This window comes from Diabrotica virgifera, chromosome 1 (genome assembly GCF_917563875.1).
Source record: "Diabrotica virgifera virgifera chromosome 1, PGI_DIABVI_V3a".
Lineage (NCBI taxonomy): Eukaryota > Metazoa > Arthropoda > Insecta > Coleoptera > Chrysomelidae > Diabrotica > Diabrotica virgifera.
The window spans coordinates 120,500,807-120,517,307 of record NC_065443.1 but is presented as its reverse complement, the minus strand read 5'-3'; the positions used below and the strand labels follow the sequence as shown (position 1 = coordinate 120,517,307).

The 16,501-nt window shown below is 33.3% G+C and overlaps 1 protein-coding gene across 21 annotated transcripts in view; it reads left to right on the top strand.

Moving 5' to 3' along the window:
- The window catches only part of LOC114330552 (uncharacterized protein DDB_G0274171-like), a 522,367-nt gene that overhangs the window by 52,630 nt on the left and 453,236 nt on the right, over window positions 1–16,501 (top strand). The window contains exon 1 of one of the 21 annotated variants that reach the window (XM_050643488.1): window positions 15,932–16,038. The exons of the other annotated variants lie outside the window; for them this stretch is intronic. The gene's annotated coding sequence lies outside the window, so the exon portion shown is untranslated. Of the gene's footprint in view, window positions 1–15,931; window positions 16,039–16,501 lie in introns of those variants that run through there. 21 annotated transcript variants of the gene reach the window in all.

Sequence of the window (16,501 nt, the reverse complement as noted above, 5' to 3'; positions counted from 1 at the left end):
TTAGCCAATCAGAATTAGCATATGACAAGCGCTTTCCTCTTCTTTTGTCTTCCAAAGGTAACTTTGTCAAACTCCTCATCTCAGAAATTCATGTTATACATCTTCATGCAGGCATTCAAGGTACGCACTTCGCCTTGTCACAAAACTTTTGGATAATTTCGTCCAAGCATGTTATTCGTAGTGTCCTTTCAAAATGTATTTCCTGTTGGAGTGTAAAACCTTCGAATTATCAGCCACCCATGGGGGCTCTTCCCGACATACGGATATCCAAAGTGAAACCATTTTTTTGCGTTGGCGTCGATTTTGGCGGCCCTTTTCTGATACGGGCCAATAAAATCAAAAATGCTAAACGCACCAAAGCCTATATTTGTCTCTTTGTATGCTTTGCCACTAAGGCCTTGCACTTGGAATTGGTATCTGAGCTTAGTACAGAGGCATTTTTAGCCGCATTCAGACGTTTTATAGCACGTCGAGGACGTTGCTCTGTTGTATATTCCGATTGTGGAACAAATTTTGTAGGCGCAAAATCATATCTAGAGGACATTAAGTCACGGTTTGATAAAGACAACGTCATTACATGGCATTTAAATCCTCCTGAAGCTTCCCTTTTTGGTGGATTGTTTGAAGCAGGTATAAAAAGCGTAAAAACTCATTTGTGTAGGGTCATAGGCGAGCAAGTTTTAACGTATGAAGAATTTAATACGTTACTCATTCAAATAGAGGCTGTCTTAAATAGTCGTCCTTTATGTCGTGTCAGTAATGATTCAAATGATTTTTCAGTATTAACACCTGGGCATTTCCTGACATTGGAAACTTTAAAGATCATTCCCGATCACGATTACAGTGATGTTAATTTAAATCGATTAAATCGTTGGCAATTACTGCAACGATTACATGCAGACTTTTGGCAAAGATGGAGTAGAGAATATTTACATACTCTTCATCAACGCACAAAGCGGCATAAAAATGAGGGTAATCCTAATCTAGGTACACTCGTATTAATTCGTAATGAGACCAAGCCTCCCTTACAATGGCAAATTGGTCGAATTAAAACTTTAATTTTCGGCAAAGATAGTGTTGCTCGCGTCGCTATTGTACAAACCGCGAAAGGTGAACTTAGGCGACCTTTAGTGAAGCTATGCCCTCTACCATATATTGATTAAAATGCAAATATGCATTTTGGTGGGTGGGAATGTTCCGTCCTTCCACATATTTTTCTTTTATATATATAATTAGTAATTAATATTCTAAGTTCTATTATTATTCATTTTTATTTATTGTTTAATCATTATTATTATTATTATTACTACATAACAAGTAAGGGCAGAGGAGCAAGCTCCTATTATGCCCAAAAACAAAGAAAAATAACAATGTAAAATAACTACTGACAGTTACATAAAATAAGAGATATTAGTAAAATATCCATAGAAAATTTAACATCGTGCAATTTTTATGTATGAAATATTGTCGTATCCAGTCTGTTTTTAAACGTATTCACTGTAGTTGCTGATATGGTGTCTCGATCTAAATTATTCCAAATATTATATCCTGTTAGGCAAGAAGTTTACTCTGGACCGTGCTATTGCCTGCTCCTTCTTTAATTTGTATTGGTGGCCTCTTAATCTATCATCTCGGTTTATGGTAAACATGGTATTTAGGTTTCCAAAGTTGTATTTCAGAATTCGGAAGCACAAAATTAGATCACCTCGAAGACGACGACGCTCAAAAGTCGTTAGATGAGCCATGGTGAGTCTTTCTTCATAACAAGGTCTTACGCGGCCGAATGCGAGTCTTGTAGCTTTACGCTGCACATTTTCGATTAATACCTTGTCACGAGCGAGATCTGGATTCCAAACCGGTCCTGCAAACTCAAGAGTAGCTCTGACGTATATTGAATCAAGTCTGCACATGGAATTTAAAGAGATACGTGTAAAACACTTACGTATCAGAAATATTTTCGAGTTTGCACGTTTACACACCGACACAATATGCTCCGACCAATTTAAGTCACTGTTAATTATCACTCCGAGGTCGTTGTGGGAGGTTACCGAGCTTAAGGGATGTCCATTTATAAAGTACGGTAGTGACGGGTTGTTCTTGCCAATGTGTAGTACAACGCATTTCTCAATGTTTAGAGGAAGTAACCATTCCAAGGACCACTTCAATACTGTATCGAGATCATGTTGAAGAACATGTTGGTTAACAATAGGATTAACGTACAACTTGGTATCATCAGCGTAAATGGAAACCTTACTAGATATAATGAGTGGAAGATCGCTTGTATAGACACAGACGAGAAGTGGTCCAAGTACCGATCCTTGTGGAACTCCGCTCTTGACAGGTTTATCTGATGAATATGCTTCCCCAACACGAACTCGGAAATACCTATCACATAGGAAATTCTGAATCCAAAGGTTTAACTTTCCGCGGATACCAAAGTGATCCAATTTAGCTAGTAGTCGACGCTTGGGAACACGGTCGAAAGCTTTGGAGAAGTTTAAGTAGACTACGTCAACAGGATGCCGATCGTTTAAAGATGACGACCAATCGTTAACACAATGGAGTAAATTCGTGATTGCTGAACGACCTTTAATAAAACCATGTTGTTGGTGAGGAATCACATTTTCGTGAAGGAGAAACTCAGACATAGCTTCAGAAATAATGGCTTCCATGATCTTGCTGACAATAGGTACTAGGCTGATTGGGCGATAATTATTGCAATCAAGTTTATTGCCGTTCTTAAAAATAGGAGTAACCAAAGCCAATTTCCACGATGAAGGGAGATAACCCTGATTAAAGGAAGTATTCATCATAAGGGATAGAGGGATTGCTACAGAATCTGCGCATTGTTTTAGGAAAAAGGAGGTTAGTCCGTCCAAACCAGGCGATGAATTGTTGCGTAGTTTCCGTAAATGTTGTTTAATTACCTCCGGTGTGAAAGAGATGTCATTAAGAGTTGCATGCAAACGTGGACACATTATTTGAGGAACGGCATCATTAGGTTCATCTGTAAAAACCTGAGTGAAAAACAGCGATAAAGCATCAGAGGATTCTTTATTCGAAGAACATAAAGACCCGTCGGCTTTTTGAAGCAATGGTATGGAGACTTTAGATGATAAAGATGTGCGAATGTACCGGAAAATTTTCTTACTATTATCACTTGCAATGATAGATTCTTCAAAATCTTTCCTTAGGTTTAGCAAAGATTGTTTTACTCTATTGGAAAATCTACGGTGAACAAGAAAATCATCAAGGGAACCTGTGCGTTTATAAGATTGCCAAAGCTTCCGTTTATGTCGAATTAAGCGTGTAGCGGCAAGGTTGATCCAAGGTTTTAATTGATTTCTAAACAGCTGACGTTCAGTTGTATGAACTGAAATAGTTCTAGTTGTAGTGTCAAGAAAAGTGTCCCACATTGACGAGGGATCGATTAAGTTATGAAAAAGGTTATTCCAATTAAGTTGATGTAAAGCGGAATTAACTTTAAAGAAATCTGTAACTGTTATAGTCTTCGTATACATTTTGTTAAGACTTTTCGATAAGTTAAACTGAATGTGGAAAGTTATCACTGCATGATCGGATTTTCCAATTGGAGAAGATATGTCTATCGTTGAAATTAATTGTTCTTCGTTTGTAATTACCAGGTCGACCGTTGATGGTTGATTATTAAGTCTAAATCTAGTAGGTTTGGTGATAAGTTGCGACAGGTTGGAATTTATAATAAAATTTTTAAATAAATTATGAGAGCTAACACCGTCAGATAACGAAATAGCTGGCCATGAGATATCGGGAAAGTTAAAGTCACCTACGATAACAAGATTGTCAAGAAGTGATATTTCCTCAAGTAATTCAATAAAAAGATTATCAGTTCCTGGTTGGGTATCAGGGGGACGATACAAGCAAATTAGATTCATGGTAAATGAATTTCTGGTGATAGTCAGGTGAAGAATATCTAATCCGGCAGTCTGAATATCTTTAGCACAAATAGAAAAGTTATTAGTAATTAACTCCGAAAGATAAATACAGACCCCACCTCCTACGCGATTTTGTCGGTCTTTACGATAAATAGTGTAACTAGGTATGGCAATTAAAGAGTCAGGAATATTATTATTCAACCAACTTTCAGCTATACAGATAATATGAGGTGTTATTAATTGAATATTACATACAAATTCAGTAAATTTAGCATTAAGTGAAGCAATGTTTGTATAAAGAAGTAGCCAATCGTTGAACATAGAGGAGTTTGGGTCAATGGCGAAATGTAGTAATTTTAGGAATGCCTTGGATGTACTTAATTGTCAAGTCCCGTTCACCACTGTTTTTTCTAGTTTCCAGTTCGCTTCGAAGGTCTTTCAGACGTTGTTGTTGAATTGAAGTTTTGTCGTCAATTATGGAGAAGGATTCAGTGTCTTTATCTTCTAGAAGCTTGGATTTGTTGCGTAGAATTTGTTTAGCAAAATAGTCGGAAGACATAACCACTTTTAACATACGAGGGAAACGTTGATTAGGTTTGCCAACCCTGTAAAAACTCAGCGGAGTTTCTTGACACCCAACAGAACTCAATAACGATGTAATAACATTATTGTCATGATCTTTTTTAGCCTGAGATGTAGAACCCACTTCGGGGACGCCTCTGATTAACACATTTTTGGCTCTTGTAATACGATCAACAGCTTCGTTAGCTATATTATCCGCAAATTCTACTGATTTAAGAGAGTCAATCTGCTTTAATTATTCATTTAATTCGGCCAGTTTATTATCAAATGCATCCATTTTACTGTTAATATCTAATTTGAGATCAGATAAAAGATCCTTAATTTGAGAAATGTTAGCAACGTTTGTGTTACAAGAGTTGCACAGAATACAAATACCACGAACTTTCTGTCTGGTTACCCGATCGTCAAGTGAAACCTCTGTGCAGCCCATGTGAATTTGTCGTTTACATCCATCGCACTGAAGTTTTCGATCGTTGGCAGGTATCGGTTTTAAACAATTCCCACAATTAGGTGACGTAGGCATTGTAAAGTTTTTACTGTGAATATGCTGATAAGGTTTACGAATATGATAAAATGTACTCACAAAAACTGTTCCAAAAGGCACTTTAGATTGCAAATTTTACACTAACTAATTAGCACTTTTTGTAGAGTTTATTGCACTTAATAGGATAGTTTATGTCTAATGAATTAATAATTAGTATATTATACAAAATCAAACGATTTGTTCGGAGCTACGAAATACGTGGCGAATGACTTGCCAGTAGCGATACCCATCATCATGTGTGTGTATGCTACGTACTAATACGGTCCTGCACTACCCCCAAGCTAAAAGCCACTTAAGACATAGCTTGGCTTGCGATGTATATACACGCATCCCTCAGATTCGTATAGAGATTCAGTGCGAAACCACAGTTTTATCTAGTTTTAAATCAAACAAGTGCCAAACCGCCCCCCAGCCTTAGTCGACTAAGAAGAAGAAGAAGACAGCATTCAAGGTACCGTACATTATATGCATACCACACAATTGAATTGAATAATTTTGATTTAACCCATTTTTCAAATTATCATATGACACCAGCACCTGTTTTAATTAAGTGTCTTATTTCTAATTACCTAAATAGAATCTATAAGAATACACGTAATATATTTTCTAATTTGCTACTCGGCAGAGTCTACTGTTCTTGTCTGCTAAGTATAGATTTTATATTCTTCCATAACACATTTCTGGTTTCTTACGGGAACTAAATATTTAATTTAAATTTACGGTCTACTCCTTTTTCAATAATAGTGTAATAATAAATATTTCATTGTTTCAGATAACTAATAATAAATCAAGGAAATATTGGAACTATCAGATAAAATGACGTATGGAAAATGAAAAATTACCAATAAATTAATAAATTATGACAAAATTTAGTTACTGAGGTATTGTTCTTTAATTCTTTTACCATTCTCTAATCCTTTCCATATTTTAGTTTATGTCATCTATAAAAATTTAACATTTTAAAGTAATATCACGCTCATCCGTTCTTGTTAATAGTATCACACTAATATAATATTAGTATATTCACAATTCCGCGCTCCTAAAGTGTTTTGGGACGATCTTTAAATATAAACCATAGAAAATAAAAAGAAATTACAAATATAGACACACTTACACGTGTACCATACTCAGTCGATAAGTTCTAACATGTAACACAATAATAATTGTGCTCATAGTATGAATGGTTGCTTAAGCAATGCTGTAGAAAGCTGGCGATCTCTGGATTCTAGGATATTCTCTCCTTGCCGGAAATATGTGCACGGTTAGTTTACGTTACCTAAACTTGTAAGAATAAAATGGCGACCGAATGAATAGTTAGGAATGAGTTACTTTTTAAATATAAGTATAAAGGGAACCAGCGAAGAAGTTACCCTGGATTCTTATCTACCACAACTGCCACAATTATTGCCCTTTAAGTAAATATTTAGATCTGCAAGAATGCTTAGAGGCCAAACACCTTTATAATAGAGAATGAAAGATTTTTGTAGATTTTTGTGGATTCGACTAGCTCGAGTCTCTAAGTTATAGGTACAACTTATTTTAAATAAAAATTTGAACAAACAGAATTGCGAGGAAGAAGATATTAACTAATCATAGTGATTATATATTAACAATGAAATTTACTATTAATAACTAAAGAAGCAGATCTTGCCTAAAGATTTACAGAGTGTGAAAATAATATTTACGGCAAAATGTACTTTGGGCTTTATGCAGTTGAATATATTGTTGGCTTAATATTGTTCAAAAATAAATTGTTGGCTTCATGCAGCTGAATATAAATTTTGACTGCAGTTGAGATTGAATGTATATGAATCTTTAGTATAAGGTAAATTTGTGGATTTAAGTAATTTCAGGTAGGCGTTCATAGTAGCATCCATGTTACTACAGTTTTTGTCCTGTATGGTGGACCACTTGGTTGTGGCAGTCACACCAAAAAGGGAGACGAAAATAATTTCAATTAAAGCCAAAAAACTAAAAGAGGTGTATAAAAAATAATTATTATTATTATTATTGACCAAAGACAATCAAATGTTTATAGTTTATACAAATATGTATATATAAATTGAATTATTATTAAAGCAAATAATTTATATTAAATAAAATTTTGGTAAGAAACGTGGCTTAGAGGTTATGTAAAAAAATATTATTGCCAGAAAGTTATAAAAAAATCATCATCATCATCATCATTCTCTTTGCCTTATCCCTATGCGGGATCGGCTTCCCTAATTTTATTTCTCCATACAATTCTATCTTGGGTCATATCAATATAAATCCCTTTTACCAACCCTGTCTAATCGTCTCCCCCCACGTGTTCTTTGGTCTTCCTCTCCTACTCCTTCCAGAAATCTGCACTTCAGCAATTCGTATTGGGTAATTAGTGTCTCGACGTTGAACACGACCAAACCATCTCAACTTATGCTCTCTCATTTTGGCATCAATTGGTGCCACACCTAGACTTCACCTAACATACTCATTTTTAATTTTATCCTTTTTTGTCACTCCACTCATCCATATAAGCATTCTCATTTCCACCACATGCATTCGTTGTTCCTCTTTCTTTTTCACTGCCCAACATTCAGTTCTGTACATCATAGCCGGTCTTATGGCTATTTTATAGAATTTTCCCTTTAACTTCATTGGAATTTTTCTGTCACACAACACACCACTCGCTTCTTCCACTTCATCCATCCAGCCCTAATTCTACTGCATGCATCTCCATCTATTTCTGCATTACTCTGTAATACCGATCCCAGGTACTTATAACTATTGCTTTTTACAATCAGTTCACCATCCAAAGGTACCATTTTATTTGTAGTAACTCCATCTTTAAATAAACATGGCATATACTCTGTCTTTGTCCTACTAAGTTTAAACCTTTTTCCTCCAGAGCTTGTCTCAACTGTTCCAGTTTTTGTTCTGTTTCACTATTTCCTACTAACACGACATCATCCGTATACATTAAGCACCATGGAATGTTACCCTGTAGTTTCGCTGTTATCTGGTCCAAAACTAATGAGAATAAATAAAGACTAAGCACCTAGCCTTGGTACTTTCACCTGAAATTGATCCATCTCTCCCACACCTGTCCTAACACTAGTCATTACTCCCTCATACATATCCCTCACAATCTTTACATATTCACCAGGAACTCCTTTCTTATTGAGTGCCCACCACAGAATCTCTCGAGAAAGTTACAAAAAGATATCAACCACAAAAATATGAAACCATAATATTAATATGTACAATGTACATGCTCACATCAGTGAGTTTTATTAGTTATTTATGATATAAGTGTTAAAAGTACACGTTTAAGGGACGCATGTGAAAGTTTGCAGAACTCGCTTTCGCTCATTCTGCAATTCACATGAGTGCCTTAAAAATGTACTTTTTAACACGCATATCATACAATATTTTTTCTACAAACGTAATTACAGGACAATATCTACAAAAACTTTTACTTGAACTTGACTGACATTCCATTTTTATATTTTTTTTACATTACATCAAAATTGTCTATATGGTCAATACGAACTGCAGTGCCTTAAAAATTTTAAAGCACTAGTGCCTTAAAGTAGCATTTTTAACGCTCGTATGGAGTGCTAAAAATTGCATTTTTAACACGGTTGTAGAAAAACCATATTAATCGGTTATATAATATGACCAAAAACTTCACTTTAAATAGATTAACTGCAGATCAGATGTTGTATTAACCAACTATAAAAGCAGACTACAATTTTTTTTTCTCAAACCACGTTAAATTTGTGTACTAGTCAGTTCTTCATGTGACATACGATTTCAAATTGAAGGATCTTGTGCTTTGCGCTTTTCCAGAATGGCCGAACGGAATTGGCTAATTTCCATTTTAAAACATTTGTAGCTGTCCAAGGAGGGCTTAAAAGATGATAAAATGTGATGAAATTATAAAAAAATACTCATCATTTATATTATACTCCTTTAGATTTATGTCACTAAAACTGCAGTTTCGCGTCTATTTACTTTTTTACGTTTGCCGTGAAATTTATGCTTTTGGCACTTTGTGTGATCTAAATATGGTATTTAGAATTGTTTCATACAATTTATAATTATTAATAAAATGTATTATCATCCGGTCCTGAAAGTTCAGGTAGAAAAGTCGAAATAGTTTGAGCTCCACAACTTTTATAGTTTTGAGAAGAAAAATTGTTAATTTAAATAAACCGAAATATATAGAAGCAGTGTACAGTGATCTGTTAATAGCTGTAAGTACAGATTCCAAATTTGCAGTAGTTTGATTACAAGCATTGTTTTTATATACATGCGAAGAACATTATTTATATTTCGTATTCATTAATTATTTAAAAACTAGTTTAAACTGTTGGCATTATCTTGCTAATTGCTAGATCGACTATTTACTTTTTAATAAACAGAGTCGGACCTACCCAAATTAAAATTATTGAAATGAAAGTTCAATTTAAATTTAAAAAAAGATAGAAAGTCAAATTTGACAAAATGGCAGGTGGTACTTCTGACTACAGGGGTCCATCAATTAATCCCGATCAGCATAAAATTACTTATTCTACCATAACTAAACAACAACCATTAACAAAATTCCCAACAAAAAATCAGGCCATAATTTTACCGGCAGTAGACGCAATAAGAACAGAAGAGTACACCATTGCAGTAGGGACTATAGTCCATCCAAAAAATGTACTGTTCTCATCCAAAATGTCAAACGGAAGAATATGCATCTACCTTTCAAGCATACAAGTCGTAGAAGATTTTCTAAGTCAACATGGTGAAATTAAGATTGGAGAACATACAATCAAAGCACGTAAACTAATTACACCCGCTAATAGATTAGTTCTATCCCAAGTATGTCCATCTATACCCCATAACATAATCGACCAGTCTTTAATCAATCTTGGTTTTAAATTAATGTCTCCGATTTCGTTCCTTAGAGCTGGAATACAAGACCCGCAATACAGCCATGTACTTTGTTTACTTTGCACCTACAGACAATTTTACTGTACCCGACTCCGTCCTAATTGATTTTGAAAATATTTCGTACCGAATTTTTCTTTCCGATAAACTAACTTGTTACAAATGCCACCAAACTGGTCACGTTTCCTCAGACTGTACCTCAAATCCCTCTTATCCACAAAATACTCAAAGGCCCCAAACGGAGGAAAATTTTCTTCCACAAATACCATCTACTAGCCCCGAACAAAATCAAATTACACATGTAAATGACGAATCTCGAGAAGAAATGGATGCTCAAGTCAGCACTGATACCGGTAATAAAAATAAACGATTTCACTCGGAAGTGTCATCCCCAACTTGCTCCACTCCTACAGAAAATATACCAACAGAGTTCACGAAACCAAAACCAGTGCAAATTAAAAAGAAGAACAAAATTACCAAATTAGACAAATCCACTTCAGAAACTACTAATATTGAGTCATTATTACAACCAGTCAAACAATTTATCCAGGATGCATCACCACCATATGTACTAAATTACACCCAATTACTAGCATTCTTGGAAGACGTTCATGGTTCTTCCACCCCAGTAGAACTGGCCCTAGAATACACACAGGATATACACGGGTTGGGACATATGCTAACTGTAATATATCCCATGTTGAACGAAAGAGCAATTAAATCTAGAATTACAAGGATCAAGAAAAAACTACTTAGTAAAATAAACCAAGATTTTACTATTCAGGATGACACCTCTGAAGGTACTGACGCATCACAGGAAAATACTCCTTCCAACGATAAATAAAGAAAAAAAAAACAAAAAGTTTGCAAACTCTAATAACCCTTCTTACTCCTACATATTTTCTGATAATTTTTATTTAATTTTTAAACAAAAACCCTTTCTTTCTGCATCATTTAGTAAAAGAATTACAGGTTTCAATTTTCCGAAAGTTATTTCCAATGAAATAAACTACCCTCCTCCTTGGACCATAAAACTTCCCAAATGTACTACAAATCTTCTACTGTATCCTAAATCTGATACTTCATCACATATAATTCTACAACGATTTCAAGAGATTAAAGACAAGTCCAAAAGATATTACCAAATATATACAGATGCGTCAAAAACTTCTGAAATGGAAACGGTAGGCGCAGGTAGGTAGTACTCCATATATTCCGCTGAATTGTATGCCATATCTAAAGCCCTACAACATATATCAAACCAGACCAAATTGAAAGCAGTCATTTTCACAGATTCTTTAAGCGCAGTACAAGGAATATTAAGGGTTTACCCAAACCACCCAATACTATGCCAAATTAAAATTGATCTAGAAGAACTTTACAGTAAGAATAAACGAGTAGAATTTGTTTGGATTCCATCTCATGTAGACACAATAGGTAATGAAAAAGCTGATCGGGAAGCTAAAGAAGCCTGCTATACGAATAGACCGATAAAGAGCTCCTAGAAATTCCTCATTCCGACATTCAAAACACCATCAAAAAATTTTCAATGAGAATATGGCTCGAAAGATGGAAAAAACTTGACGACAACAAACTACAACGCATCAACCCAAATTTGTCACCAAGAGGGATAATGCCACAAAAACGACGAGATCAAGTCATACAACACCGCTTGAGAATAGGACATACCAGGTTAACCCACCAGTGCCTAATGAAGAAAGAACAACAAAAACTGTGCTGTTTGTGATATTCCTCTGACAATCAAATTCAAATTCAAATTTATTCAAAAATATGTGTGTACAACATTTTACATTTAGATCCTATATTATTATTAGTATCGACTGACTCAGCACCATGCCTACGCAAGAGTTGCCTGTTTTGCACTGTACTATGTCGATCGAAACTGTATCAATTGTACATAAAAGTAGTATTAAGGTTGGAACTAAGAAGTAACATACCTAACTATCGAAGAGATAATGCAACAGAACAAGACGGACGGTAAACCTCTCTAGCTGCTGAATACTTTGTTAATTATAACACCAATATACACCCAAATTTTACTCTGATTATGCTGTCGTTCATACATTAAGACATTGCGTCCAAAAATAATTGTAAGTGGGTTTTTAGATAGGTTTTTATTTATTTTTTAAATTTAAATAATTTAGGTTCTTGTTTGATATGTATAGGAATTATGTTATAAAATTTAGGTCCAAAGAACATTAGGGATCTTTGTGTTACTGATTTTTTGAACTGCTGAATACTAATATCCATATTTGTTACTGATCGAGTTAATCGGTTGCTTTTAAATTTAATTTTTTTTTGAGTTTATATAAATATTTAAAACCCAGTTGTAGATGTAGAGGGATTTAACACTAAATATCTCGGATTCATCATATAATTTTTTTGTTGGATGCAGTTTTCTTTTTTTTTTTTAATTATTTTAAATAGAGTATTTTGAACTGTTTCTAAAATGTTAAGAGTTTTGTTAAACGCGCCACCCCATGCTACAATACAATATCTTAAAACTGATTCTGGAAGCGAGTTATAAACCATGATTAATTTTTTCCTGGGTAGAATATCTCTTAAGATATAAAATATATGCATTAGAGCCCTTATTCGTTTACTGACATGAGTGATATGGTCTGACCAACGTAAATGTTGATCTATGAAGACACCTAAATACTTTATAGAGAAAACTTTTTCTATTGAAGAACAGTCACAATTTTGTCCTTGACATTTTGCATTATGCAATTTTATATGAAAATTTGTAGGTTGGTCAACAATTGTTGGGCTAAAGGCGATATATTTTATTTTATTAATATTTAATGTCAGTTTGTTAAATTTTAGCCATAAGTTTAGCTGTTTTAGGTTCATTTCAGAGCTGGTTTTAACCCCCTCACATGTTTTCCCCATAAATAATATTCCTGTGTCATCGGCATAACAAACAATGTGGCCGTTGAAACTATTAATTCTTGTGATATTGTTGAGATAAATATTAAATAAATGTGGTCCTAATACTGTTCCTTGTGGTACTCCGAATTTTATTGTAGTTTCAGAACTCTATTCTGGGCCAATTTTTACTCGTTGAGCTCTTCCCGACAAATAATCTGCTATTAGATTTAGTGAAATTCCCCTAACCCCATAATTACTTAGTTTATCTAAGAGAATTTTATGAGAGACCGTGTCAAACGCCTTAGCTAAATCAAGGAAAACCACTAAGCATTTCAATGATTCATCCACAGCTCCTATCACTTTCTCCAGTAGGTCAACTACAGCCCTTTCTGTACTTGATTTTTTTACAAAACCAAATTGCTTATCTGAAATAACCTTATTTATATGAAAAAATTCAAGCAACCTTTCTTTTAGGGCCATTTAAAATATTTTAACAAAATTATTTATTAAAGAAATGGGCCTATAGTTGTTTAGTTTACTCGAATTTTCGTATTTGAAAATGGGGGTGACTGTAGATTCTTTCCATTGTAGTGGTATTTTACCACTTTGAAAACACAAATTTATAATATGAGTTAAAGGCTGTGAGATTAGATCATGGATATTTTTTTATTGTTTTAGCATACAATTTATCTGATCCAGGAGCACAGTTATTTTTTAACTTTGATATTAGTATTGTTACTTCATTTTTAGTTACTGGTTTTAAGAATAAGCTAGATTCAACCTTATCATTAGCAATAAAATTATCAGGTATACTTGTCACCGGTATTCTATTTGCCATATCAGCACCAATATTAGAAAAGAAATTATTAAACATATCTGCTTTTTCTTTGTTATTACTTACAGTTATATTGTCATTAACAATTGATATGTGTTCAATGTTTTTAGATTTTTGATTCCGACCAGAGATATCATTTATAATATTCCACATTTTTTTTGTGTTTCCACCAGCTTCATGAATTTTATTTTGATAGAAGTCATTCTTGGTTTTTTTAGTAGACTATTAAGTTTGTTCATATAATTTTTATATTCAGCATTAAGTGCTGGTGAAAATTGTTTTAATAATTTTTTTTTAATAAAATCTCGTCGTTTGATTGACGATACCAGCCCCACCGTTATCCAGGGTTTTATTTTTGATATTTTTTTATTCATACTTTTTACCTCCGTAGAGGTTTGTATGTAATTATTTAAGTTATTTATAAATGTATCATATGCAACTTGAGAATCTATTTTGTTTATATAAATATCATTCCAATGTTCATTTTTTAGAAGCTGTTGTAGTTTTCCGATATTAAGGTTTTTAATTATGACTGGAGATTCAGGTGTAGGGTTTTTTTTGTTTCATTATTTACCAAAACGGCTGGAGTGAAGTGATCAGTCATGTCAGTGTGAAAAACGAACGGATCAATACTAATTTGCTGTTTTAGATTTGCTTGTGTTTTTATAAATATATGATCAATGATTGATTTTGTATTTATTGTTACTCTCGTTGGCTTGTTTATATAGGAAACAAAACCATTAGAATTTAATATATTCAAATAACTGTTTGTATAAACTTCATCTCTTTTTTTTAAATCAATATTAATATCACCTGCAAATATTTCAATATTTTGTTTTTGTATTGTTCCAAAGTATTCACCCAAATCCCCTAAAAATTGTTTAATATCTGTTGATGGAAGCCTATAAAAAGCCGTTATACCTATTTTGCAAATTGTATTAGATAATTTTTTATTAGAAAAGGTAACCCTTAAAAATTTAATTTCATTGATGGGTAATATATTTACCGAGGCACCTAAATTATTCCTAATATAAACAACAACACCATCACATTTATTAGCTAATGATTGATTATATGAATAGTAAAACCTGGTATTATATAGTTACTAAGGTCAGTTATTTCTCTAGTTTCTGACAAAATTATAACATCGAACATGTTTTTGGACATTTCAATGTACACTAGAAGTTCCTGAAAATTATTTGTATAGTTGTTATATTAAAGTGAACGATGGCCAAAGAGTATCTATCGCCGTCAGTCCTGTTCTGCATGCTATCCTCAAAATTTTTAAACACCATTGTGTTTATCTCATCATTATCTAAATTATCCAAATAATCAATCATCATTCAGATTTCTACGTCTGAACTCCCGAAATAACAAAAAGATAATAAAAGAAAAATTATCTTACAAGTGCTAAACTGGTTACTGCAATTATGTAGTACGTGAGAGAAAAGTATATACAATAAAATCAACACAAAAGCAGTTAATACTGGACAGATAGAACACTACATTCTGGTTCATATTTTGTAGAAATAAGTAGATAAGAACAAAAAAATATATATAAAAATATAAAAAGAGAATAAAAACAATAAATTACCACAACCTAATTGAATCAAAATAAATACCTGAACAATATGCAGAGATAACTAATTAACTGATTTTTCAAATTCGTCTTTATTTCTTGCAATCATCACTTTACCGTCCTTAGTAATATGAAGTTTACCATTATCAGACCAAACATTTGTTAAACCAAATTTTTCTATAGCGTGGTTCAGCATCTTGACTCTTAAGGGGGTTAAATCTTCACGTATAACTATACAAGTGCCTTTCAATAACTTTTTTTTCCAGAAATAAGTTTTTTAGTAGTAAAATAGTTTAATTTTAAGAAAATGCCTCTAACTTTATTCTGTTGCATCTTACCAATTCTATAGCACGACACAATGTCGTTATCTGACAGGGTAATAAACATTTTTTTGCTGAGTATATTTATAATTTCTTGGGACGTATCTATTTTCTTGAGGTTTCTTTTTCATACCAAATATTCTCAGGCTAGTTGCTCGCATGGATTGGTCTATCTGGTCCATTTTCATTTCCATTTTACTTTCTAATAAATCGGCGTTGGTAAATTTATCTTCCAATTTCAGCATTTTGTTTTCAAAGTTTTCAATTTTCAATTCATATATATTCGCTTCAACTCCGCCACTGATTCCTCAATCGTTTTTAGTTTCTGTTCAATTGTGTTTATAACTGACTGAGAAAGTTGCTTTGAAATATCACTGATAAGAGTATCGCTTTTTATACACTTACTAATAGCTGAATTTACAGCTTGTTCTATTTCTTCTCGGATTTCTCTGGTAATCACCATTGTTTTTGTTTAAATCTTCCACTCACTAATAATATACGATGTGTTACTTAGTCTTTCAAATTTTAAATAATAAATTTGCTGCGGTTACCACTTTATTTTTAAATTTATCGGGAGCTCAAACAACTAGCGACTATTCAGAACCAACCATGAATGTGTCAAATTATAACACATCCTTCATATTGTTTGTAATCGAACACATTATTGTTAGTTGCCCACCCTATCACCTGGAACGACTTCAAAGTGATTTATTTACCAAGTGATCTGAAAAGTGTTCTGAACTCTAGTAAATGTGATAAAGTGACTAAGTTTCTAAAACTAACTAAATTGTACAATCTAATATAAAAATAAGTTCTCAATTGTAATTAGTGGTTATAAGCAAATATCTGATTTTATGTACAACTCTTCTTCGCCAATAACCTTTCATGGTTGACGCGGTTTACTTAATAAAAAAA